General features: G+C 43.7%; 1 protein-coding gene across 5 annotated transcripts in view; it reads right to left on the bottom strand.

Annotated features, from left to right (window-relative positions):
- Nucleotides 1–6,626, bottom strand: part of Rnf180 (ring finger protein 180) — a 153,084-nt gene extending 146,458 nt beyond the window's left edge. Inside the window, exon 1 of one of the 5 annotated variants that reach the window (XR_009592407.1) lies at nucleotides 6,116–6,277. The gene's annotated coding sequence lies outside the window, so the exon portion shown is untranslated. Of the gene's footprint in view, nucleotides 1–6,115; nucleotides 6,278–6,407; nucleotides 6,537–6,604 lie in introns of those variants that run through there. The other 4 variants (XM_060385689.1, XM_021654028.2, XM_021654029.2 and 1 more) reach the window with 4 other exon arrangements.
- Nucleotides 6,627–9,163: the final 2,537 nt, after the last annotated feature.

The raw sequence follows: 9,163 nt of genomic DNA on the forward strand, positions 1-9,163 counted from the left end.
TCAGTTGAGTCATGTGATGTTCTGCTGTGAGCTCTCTCGTTCTAGGGGCATGTCTTTGGCCAGCTGATAACATCCGTGGAGAGGAGGTATAAAGAAGCCTCTTCACAGTGAGATCGCTTTTTGGATAGGCATTGCTGCAGTGATCTTAATGGTCTGACACTTGACTTTGCAGAGAGTAGTGTTACTGAGAACTTCATGGGGTAATCCAACTGAGTCTTGAGGCTTTCGCTGACTTGTCCCGATCTTCAGAATTGTGATTTGTATTGGCCTTTGGACTGGACTGTTGGTATCCTGAGTTTGGTAATCCCCTAAGGACCTATCAACTCTAATCAGCAGGAAGTAGATAAAATAAATAAATAAATAAAATTTAAAAAAAAACGCTGATCCCTGGGAGCCTTGCAGAGAATGATATCCCAACCAAGGACCATGCATGGAGAGGACCTAAAACCCCAGCTCAGATGTAGCCCATAGACTCAGTATCCAAGTGGGATCCCTAGTAAGGGGAGCAGGGGCTTTGTCTGGAATAAACTCAGTGACAGGCTCTCTGATCACCTCCCCATAGGGGGAGGTGCAGCCTTGCCAGTTCACAGAGGAAGACAAATATAACCATCCCTGATGAGACCTGATATGCTAGGGTCAAACAGAAAGAGGACCACCCCTATTAGAGGCATAGTGGGAGAATAGGGAGGGAGGGTGGGATTGGGAGGAGACAAGGAAGGGGGCCACAGCCAGGATACAATTTGAATAAATTGTGATAAATGATAATAATAAAAAGAAAAAGAAAAAAATGAGTTCTACAGCCCTTTTCCCTACTAATCTCCTACGTAAGGTCAGGATTGGGGGTGGGATGGAAGGGAGGTAGAAGTATTTAAAAACCCAAAATAAAGTAGGTTTGGTGGAAAATCTAAGCCTACAGAAACTCACTGAAACAAAGGGCTGACTGTCCTCCATGACAGTTTAGTGTTGGGCAGTATAATTAATGGATGACTCAGAAAACAAGCACATGCAGGACAAAAACAAAGTTATCCTGTCTTCAGTCTGCTCAAAGTACTTTATTACCATCATTTATTGGCATCACCAGAATTAAAGTTAGCATATGTCACCAAAAGAAGCTGATTTCATTTGCCTCACATACTCCAGAGACTGACTTTTTCTACAGATACCATTATAGCACAAAGTCTGGTTTCGTGACACTGTTTTGATTAGTATATGCTACTGAATATATTAAAATTATTTGCAATTCTATTAATGTATTCATTAGAAATAGCACTATTTTCCTCTTTTCAATTAGCAATGCCAGAAAGTGGTATGCCTTCCATATGTTTTAAACTAAAACCTTAAAGATAAAATATGAAGAGGTTAGTGTTACCTTTAAAAACATTTTTTTAGTGTAGTACTTATTAAATAGCACAATCTTTTTTAGTAAATACATTCTTATGATGGTTGCAAAGAGGGCTCAATGGTTAAGATCTGTAGTGTGCTTATGAAATCAGATTGATTTATTTGCAAAGAAGTTCTTTTTGACATAACTTTTCTCATAATTACATAAAATTCTAAAATAATACCTAAATGTCTACCTTACAAAAGCAATGAAGGGGTTAAATATTCTAATTTTTATGGAAATCTGGGAAGATTTATGGAAATCTGGGAAATCTTATGGAAATTCCATAAAATTTCCATAAGATTTCCACTCTGACACAGAGGACAGTATTCAAAGAGCTACTACCAATCAAGCTATTAAATTTATGCCATATCCCAATTCCGTTTGATGATAATCTTCCTTTGTCATGCAGTATTTCTGAAAATGTCTTTTCATTTGCCTTATTTCTTTGATTTCTGTTACATATTTAAGCTCATTGAGAGGGATATCTGTCCAGACTTGGTATGAGACAGTCAGTATGAAGAAATCATGACGACTTTTCTATTCTCCTGCCTAGCTCCTTTGGTCTAGAAGTTGTCTGATATACAAAGCAGTTAGACCTCTTCCACTGTATCTAACAGGTCATCTTGACCTGCTTCTCTGCCCTCTGCTCTGTTTTCCACAGGAGACATCTTGTACCCTTTTGTTGCCCACCCTCTTCCATGGGAGAAGAAATGATATAAAACAAAAACCAAAATCAAACTACAATTACCACATATTATCTGCAGGGCTCTTTCTGTGCCTGCTCTCCAAACATTCCTTGTTGCCCACCCCAAACCCCACTGCTGCCTGGTTGCTGCCTTGGATTTTCTGGGAGCACAGACATAAATAATAATCCAGCATTTCAATCCACATTCCAGAGCAGTAGCCGAAAGGTGAGGAGGGGCTATCTCTCCAGTTTCCAGATTGGACGGAAGAGGACCCGTATCAGGAGAACTTCATGCCAGGAGCAGAGTGGAGCTTTGCATCTGTATTTATCACTGTTCCATACCACGCAGCAGAAGCTAACATGAGGAATCCCTCCCCATTCACAGCATAAGAACCATCTCTTTCCCAAGATCACTGCTGTCTCACTTTTGTGCTGTAGGAGATGTTCAATTTCCAACCTTATGTTTTGTTAAAAGACTGGAGAGGTCTAGCTCAGGTCCTGCTCTACCCTTCCCCCTTTAGCCAAGGACCAGCATTCCTTTAGAAGCAGGGACAGAGAGCTCTCATCAGATGGCGAGACCTCTAGCATCTTCTCTTGGCCTTCCCGTTTCTCAGAAGTTCAAGCAATGGGTTCCCACGCTTCACAAACTACCTAGTTTCAGGCATTTTGTCACTGCCACACACAGATTCAAATGGACTAAGACAGTATATAACACACACACGCACAATCTACTTATAAGTATTTCAAGCCTTGAAAGAACAGATAGCTTTCCTAAGAGGTATAAATAAAATGTAGAGGACGCCACTATTTTTTTTTTAAGACAATTTATTCTGCCTGCATTCCAGAAGAGGATATGAGATCTCACTATACATACATGGTTGTGAGCCACCATGTGGTTCCTGGGAATTGAACTCAGGACCTTTGGAAGAACAGCCAGTGCCCTTAGCCTCTAAGCCATCTCTCCAACCAGGATGGTACTCTTAAGACTGAGCTCCTGTGTCAGGCTCTAAGACATGAAGCATTTTGCTTTTGTTTTAGATTGGAAATAAAATATAGAACCAAAATCTAATCCTAAGTTATTACAAAAAAATTTATCCTTTCATTGATGTGAATTTCAATCTTCTATGTGAAATACATTCTCAGCCTAGCACTGTTCTGGTAAGATATATGATCTGTATAAACAAGTTCTACTTTAAGTTAAAAAAAAAAGTCAGTGTGCTAAAAGAGGTGAGCAGTAGATTAAAATAAAAATTAATTCTTTTCAAAATGTTTGGCAATATGTAACTATACATATAGGTAAAGAATTTCTGCTGCAAATGAGCATTTCTCCTTTTAGTGTAGCCTTCCAGGAAGGTCACAGCTGTGTTCTAATAACATCATTATTTAAAATTTTTCATTTTGGCTGTTCTTAGAATTGAACATGGGAGCTCACACATGCTGCAAGCATGCTCTGAGCTACATCCCCAATCCTTACTTGTTTTCAAACTGTTTTTGTAAACCATCTTCATGGTCATCAGAAAATCCTTCAAATATCTTGAATAGGTATAGGCAATTGACAGAAGAACTTTGTTTGACAGCCATGCCAAAATCATTCTTCAAAATTCAGCAAACAAAATCATGCTCAGGTCAAGTCAGTGTCTTGATTTAACAAAATACAAAGGCAAATTTTTATAAGAGTAACGACAGTTTCATGTTGCCTGTAAAATGACTCAAAGATTCAAAATTATTTTGAAAAGGAGTGGCCCTGTTCCAGTGAACTTTTAGCCTCCTGAGGTGGCCATCACTTTAAAAGTTTATAGCACATTGAGGGGAGAAAAATTTTAATAACTCCATAGTCACACTATGAAGAGGAATACCAACTTTTTCCTGCCCAGCTCAAATGCTTTTCTAGCTATGATTTTAATTCTCCAACTATTCCTTTTCTCCAGGTAGCTTTTTTCCCCCACAGCTGAGAGGAGGCAGACAAAGGAAAGAGAACTTTTATGTCTAAGTAAACTACTCTGTAAATGTTTTTGTGGTATAGTTTTTAAAACTCAAGTAAAAATGTTTAGTTTTCTGCTCCTTGCTGAAAAGGCAGTATACAACTACAAAGTATTGTTACACACGTAGGGGATTCATAAAGTATCACAAAAGCCTATTAAAAATGATTACTAATGCACTGCATTACTTGCCTGGAAAAATCCCTGTCTCCTATGTGGGATTTACAAATTAAAGAGTTTGAGGACTGTCCTTAGATACACTCATAAATGTTCTAGCTAACACTACATAATAAGCAAGTTTGACTTTTAGACGAAAACCTTCATTTTGATAACCCAAATATAAACGAGGGGAAATTTGAGTGATGCAAGATCTGTTGACAAAACAATTTAAAGGCAAACCCCAGGGAAACTGGTTAACTGCTAATAGCTGTGGAGAGATAAGGAAAAAATATGTAGCATGCACGCAATTACTGTAGACGTTAATTTTCATTGAAACGACTATTCTCCTAAATGTTCGATTCTTCTAAGTATAGTAAGCTGGCAACCTGTGTCCATGCTCCTCATTTATTGATGCTGAGGATCTCTGCTATGACCATCCCTGAATGTCTTTGGGCCGCCACAGGTCCTATGCTATGGAAAGGAAAGACAGTCATGACAAAGGCTTTTTGCTCTATGATATGACTCTCACAGGATGGTTTTCAGCAATGGAAACTTCAGATTTTAAGAACTACTTTCAGGGATAGTACTGCAGGACTCTGAAAGGATTCCACTCTGCTTTGAAAGAAAGTTTTTTTCTTAATGTTTATTATTATTATTATTATTATTATTATTATTAGCAAAGAGTAAAATAAAATAGAACCTTAGTTAGGGTTTCCATTGCTGTGATGAAACAGCACGACCAAAAGCAATTTGAGGAGGAAAAGGGTTTATTTCACCTTCCAACTTGTCGATCATCCGGGGAGATCCGGGCAGAAATCTGAGGCTGGAACCTGGAGGCAAGAACTGAAAGGCAGGCCATGGAGGAGTGCTGCTCACTGGCTTTCTCCTCATGGCTTGCTCAGTCTGTTTTTGTATAGCACCAGGACCAACCAGCCCAGGGGTGGCACCAGCCCCAATGGGCTGGGCCTTCCCACATCAATCATCATGGAGAAAATGCACCACAGGCTTGCCACGGGGCAATTTTGCAGTGGCATTTTCTCAACTGAGGTTCCCTCTTTCCAAACCATTCTGGCTTGTTTCAAGCACACAAAACCTAACTGCCACTCTTCACCGATAAATTTTGCTTGAGGCCCTGGGGAAAACAACTGGGTCATGCAAGGCAACGCTCTGCCAGGCAAGTTCTAGTACCAGCTTCCACAAAGCCTGCTTCGTTTCGATAGAATCACTTTTCTTCGTGGGTGCCACAGCTGTCTGGTCTATAAAATGGGATAATAGGTAACCTGCCCACACCATGCTCCTTTGAAGTTCCCTAATAAACACTCTTATGGGTGCACTTAAAACTATTAGATGCTACAAAAATATCAGGGGATATCTGGAAAAGCACAAGGTAATAGCCACATGTTAGTGCTAATTACCGTGCTCATAATTAACTTCCCCCTCACCTCCCTTCCCCTCCCTCCGGCCCTCAGCTCCCCGGGGTCCAGATGCACTTCAGAGCTCACTCATCCCCACAGCCCAGCAGAAAGTCTGCGAGGTCCTGACTCAGGCAGGGCTACAACAAAAGCAGCTGGCACGCCAGGACTCAAATGCACCAGACAAAAGAAAGTGGGTCGGTGCGGAGCGGGGCGCGGAAGGGGGTGTGCGCCTCCTCCCAGGCGCTAGAAGCCCAGCCGGGGACCCGCGTCGCGAGCCCCACTCCCACCCCGCGGGCTCCTCGCCACGCCCCCGGCGCCCCAACCCCACCCGGCTCCAGACCCCGGGCCGCGCTCGCCCCGCGGCTGGCTGGCCAGGCCCCGCCATCAGGTGCGAAAGTTGAGCCTGGGCGCGTCACCCGAGGCCGGCGGGAGGGCGGCCGAGCATGCAGCTAGGGAGCCCCCGGGGCCGCGCCAGGCCCACACCGGCCCTTACCTGCGTCCGCGCCCCGCCCGGCTCCCAGCACCCAGGGCGACGTGGGCTCCGGAGACGGGAAGCGACAGGAGACAAACCCAGCGGCCAGCGCTGGAGCTGCTCCGCCAGCCCGACCCCGTGGCCTGGGATTCGGCGCCCCGCAGCCGCCTGCTCGCCCGCTCGGCTTCTCCCACGAGCGGGCGCGTGGGCGGCGCCGAGCCTGACCCCGCGTAGACCCGCCGGCCGCGCAGGCCCCGCTCGCTCGGCCCTGCGGGGCCGTGGGAAAGTTTCCCCCCTTCGCTCAGCCCCTTACCCGAGCAACAGAAGTCTGTGCCGTCTCCCCAGGCGTCGCCCAGCATCCCTGGAGTGTAGGCTCTAGGCTACCCTCTGGTGGGTCTGCTCCCAGCTAAAGTGAGTAGGCGTCGGGGCCACCCAGCCTCATCTCTGAGTCTAAAGGTGGCACCACTACCTGGGTTCAGTTTTTCCTCCTGATGTGTCTCTGTGGCTTACCTTCTTGTGAATGGCTTTCCACTCGTGCGCATCCGAGATTAACCGCTAAAGATATCCGACTCTCTGGCAAAATTACAGGTGAGAGGTGAATTGTTATCGAGGTAAATCGTGAGCGCTATTCAGGAAGTGAAGGGGCCCTCTGGAGTAAGTGTTGATTAGTCAGTCTATAAACTTTAGGTTTGGAGCAGTTAAAATAGCTGATCAAAAGATTCTGTATCCGCAAAGCATGTTTGATAAACTGGCTTCTGGAATAGGGAACGAAAGTAGAAAGGAACCCCGCAAATATGTCTGGCTTTCACAGCTGAGCACGGAAGTTTACATTTGCCCGAGGTGCTTTATTTTGGCTTTTCAATGATTTTTCCTCTGGGAAATGAAACACCAACCAACAACAACAACTAATCCTGGGCATGGTACTGACACTTGTGAACAGGGAAGCCAAGGAAGGAGGATTGTCACGAGTTGAAGACCCACTAATGAAGCACAACTGAAGGGCAGAATGGGCTTCAGCATGAGATGCTGCCTCCAAAGCCGAACAACAACCAAAAATCTAAATGCGAAGGTGACAACAAAGTCAGTGACATCAAACACACACAAATTAAAGACAGACGTACCTGTGTTTTATGGATATTAAACAAAAATCCTTGATAAAATACTAACAAAGCAACCTAGCATCTAGAAAGGTATTAGTACAGTAGGGCGCGGTGTGGCTTATCTCACAAATCCAAGGTTGGCATAGCACACAAAAGTAATATAGAGTCATTTTAGTGACCTAACAGACAACAACGAAAATGATCCTCAGGAGATGCAGGGAAAGATGGTGGGTCACAAAGAGTCAAACGACAGGAAAACAGCAGAGCTTTTATCAGCAGCTATTACAGACTTCTTGGGTAGAAACGGAGCCCCAGAGTAGCAAGGATTAGACCTAAGGCCCTGCACATGCTAGCGCTCTAGCACCAAGCTACATGTCTAGTTTCCTTCTTCACTTGTGTTATTTTGAGAAAGTTTCACTAATTTGCTTTGGAAATTAGCATACAGTCCTTCTGTCTCCCAAGTAGCTGAGATTACAGGCCTATGCCACTAGGCCTGCCACCACAGACTTCAAAAATTTTTAATAGGGTACTGTGCTCTTATGAGTCAAGGTTCCCATGGAGTTCAGAAGAGGAGATTGGATCCTCTGAAGTAGGAGTTAGAACAGATCCTGAGTCACCTGATGTGGATGCTGGGAACTTAGTTTCTCTGCAGGAGCAGTAAATGTTCATAACTGCTAACCCATCACTCTAGCACCAATTCCATACAGATTTAAAATCACTTTTAGATTTGTTACAACTCTTGTTTTTTCAATTCATCAATGTGTTTAATTTTTGTTTTTAATTAATTTTTTTATTAATTACAGTGTATTCATTTTCTATCCCAGCTGTAGCCCCATCACTCTTCCCCTCCTTCCCACCCTCTCCCTCTTCTCCTCTCATGCCCCTCCCCCAGTTCACTGACAGGGGCTGTCTTCCTCCCCTTCCATCAGACCCTAACCTACCAGGTCTCATGAGGAGTGGCTGCATTGTTTTCCTCTATGGCCTGGTAAGGCTGCTCCCCCATTAGGGGGAGGTGATCAAAGAGCCAGCCACTGGGTTCATGCCAGAAACAGTCCCTGTTCCCCTTATTAGGGATCCCACTTCAACACTGAGCTGACATGGGCTACATCTGTGCAGGGGTTCTAGGTTATCTCCATGCATGGTCATTGGTTGGAGTATCAGTCTCAGAAAAGGCCCCTGTGCCCAGATTTTTTGGTTCTGTTGCTCTCCTTGTGGAGCTTCTGTCCTCAAGATCCAGCTAAACCACTCCTAGGCATATATTCAAAATATGCTCAAGTATACAACAAGGACATTTGCTCAACCATATTCGTAGCAACTTTATTTGTAATAGCCATAATCTGGAAACAACCCAGATGTCCATCAACAGAGCACTGGATGCAGAAATTGTGGTACATCTACACAGTTGAATACCACTCAGCAATTAAAAACAAGGAAATCATGAAATTTGCAGGCAAATGGTGAGAACTAGAAAAGATCATCCTGAGTGAGGTATCCCAAAAGCAGAAAGACACACATGATATATACTCATTTATAAGTGGATATTAGACATATAATATAGGACAAACATACTAAAATCTGTACACCCAAAGAAGCTAAGCAAGAAAGAGGACCCTGGGTAAGATGCTCAATCCTCATTCAGAAAGGCAAATGGGAAAGACATTGGAAGACAGGGACCAGAACAGGAGCCTACCAGAGAGGGCCTCTGAAAGACTCTACTCAGCAGGTAGAGATGCTGAGGTCAGATGCTGAGACTCATAGCCAACTTTGGGCAGAGTGCAGGGAATCTTATGAAAGAAGGGGGGATTTGTTACAATTCTTAATACAATGAAATGTAATGTAAGTGGTTGTTATATTATTTAAGGAATCTTACAAGAAAGGAAGCCTGCAGTATGGACACAGTTCTTAATGAATATTTTCTGTCCAACAGGTAGTGATGGTGATGGTGATGGTAATGGCACCTTTAATCCCA

The sequence above is a fragment of the Meriones unguiculatus genome, chromosome 6, assembly GCF_030254825.1.
Source record: "Meriones unguiculatus strain TT.TT164.6M chromosome 6, Bangor_MerUng_6.1, whole genome shotgun sequence".
Classification (NCBI taxonomy): Eukaryota; Metazoa; Chordata; class Mammalia; order Rodentia; family Muridae; genus Meriones; species Meriones unguiculatus.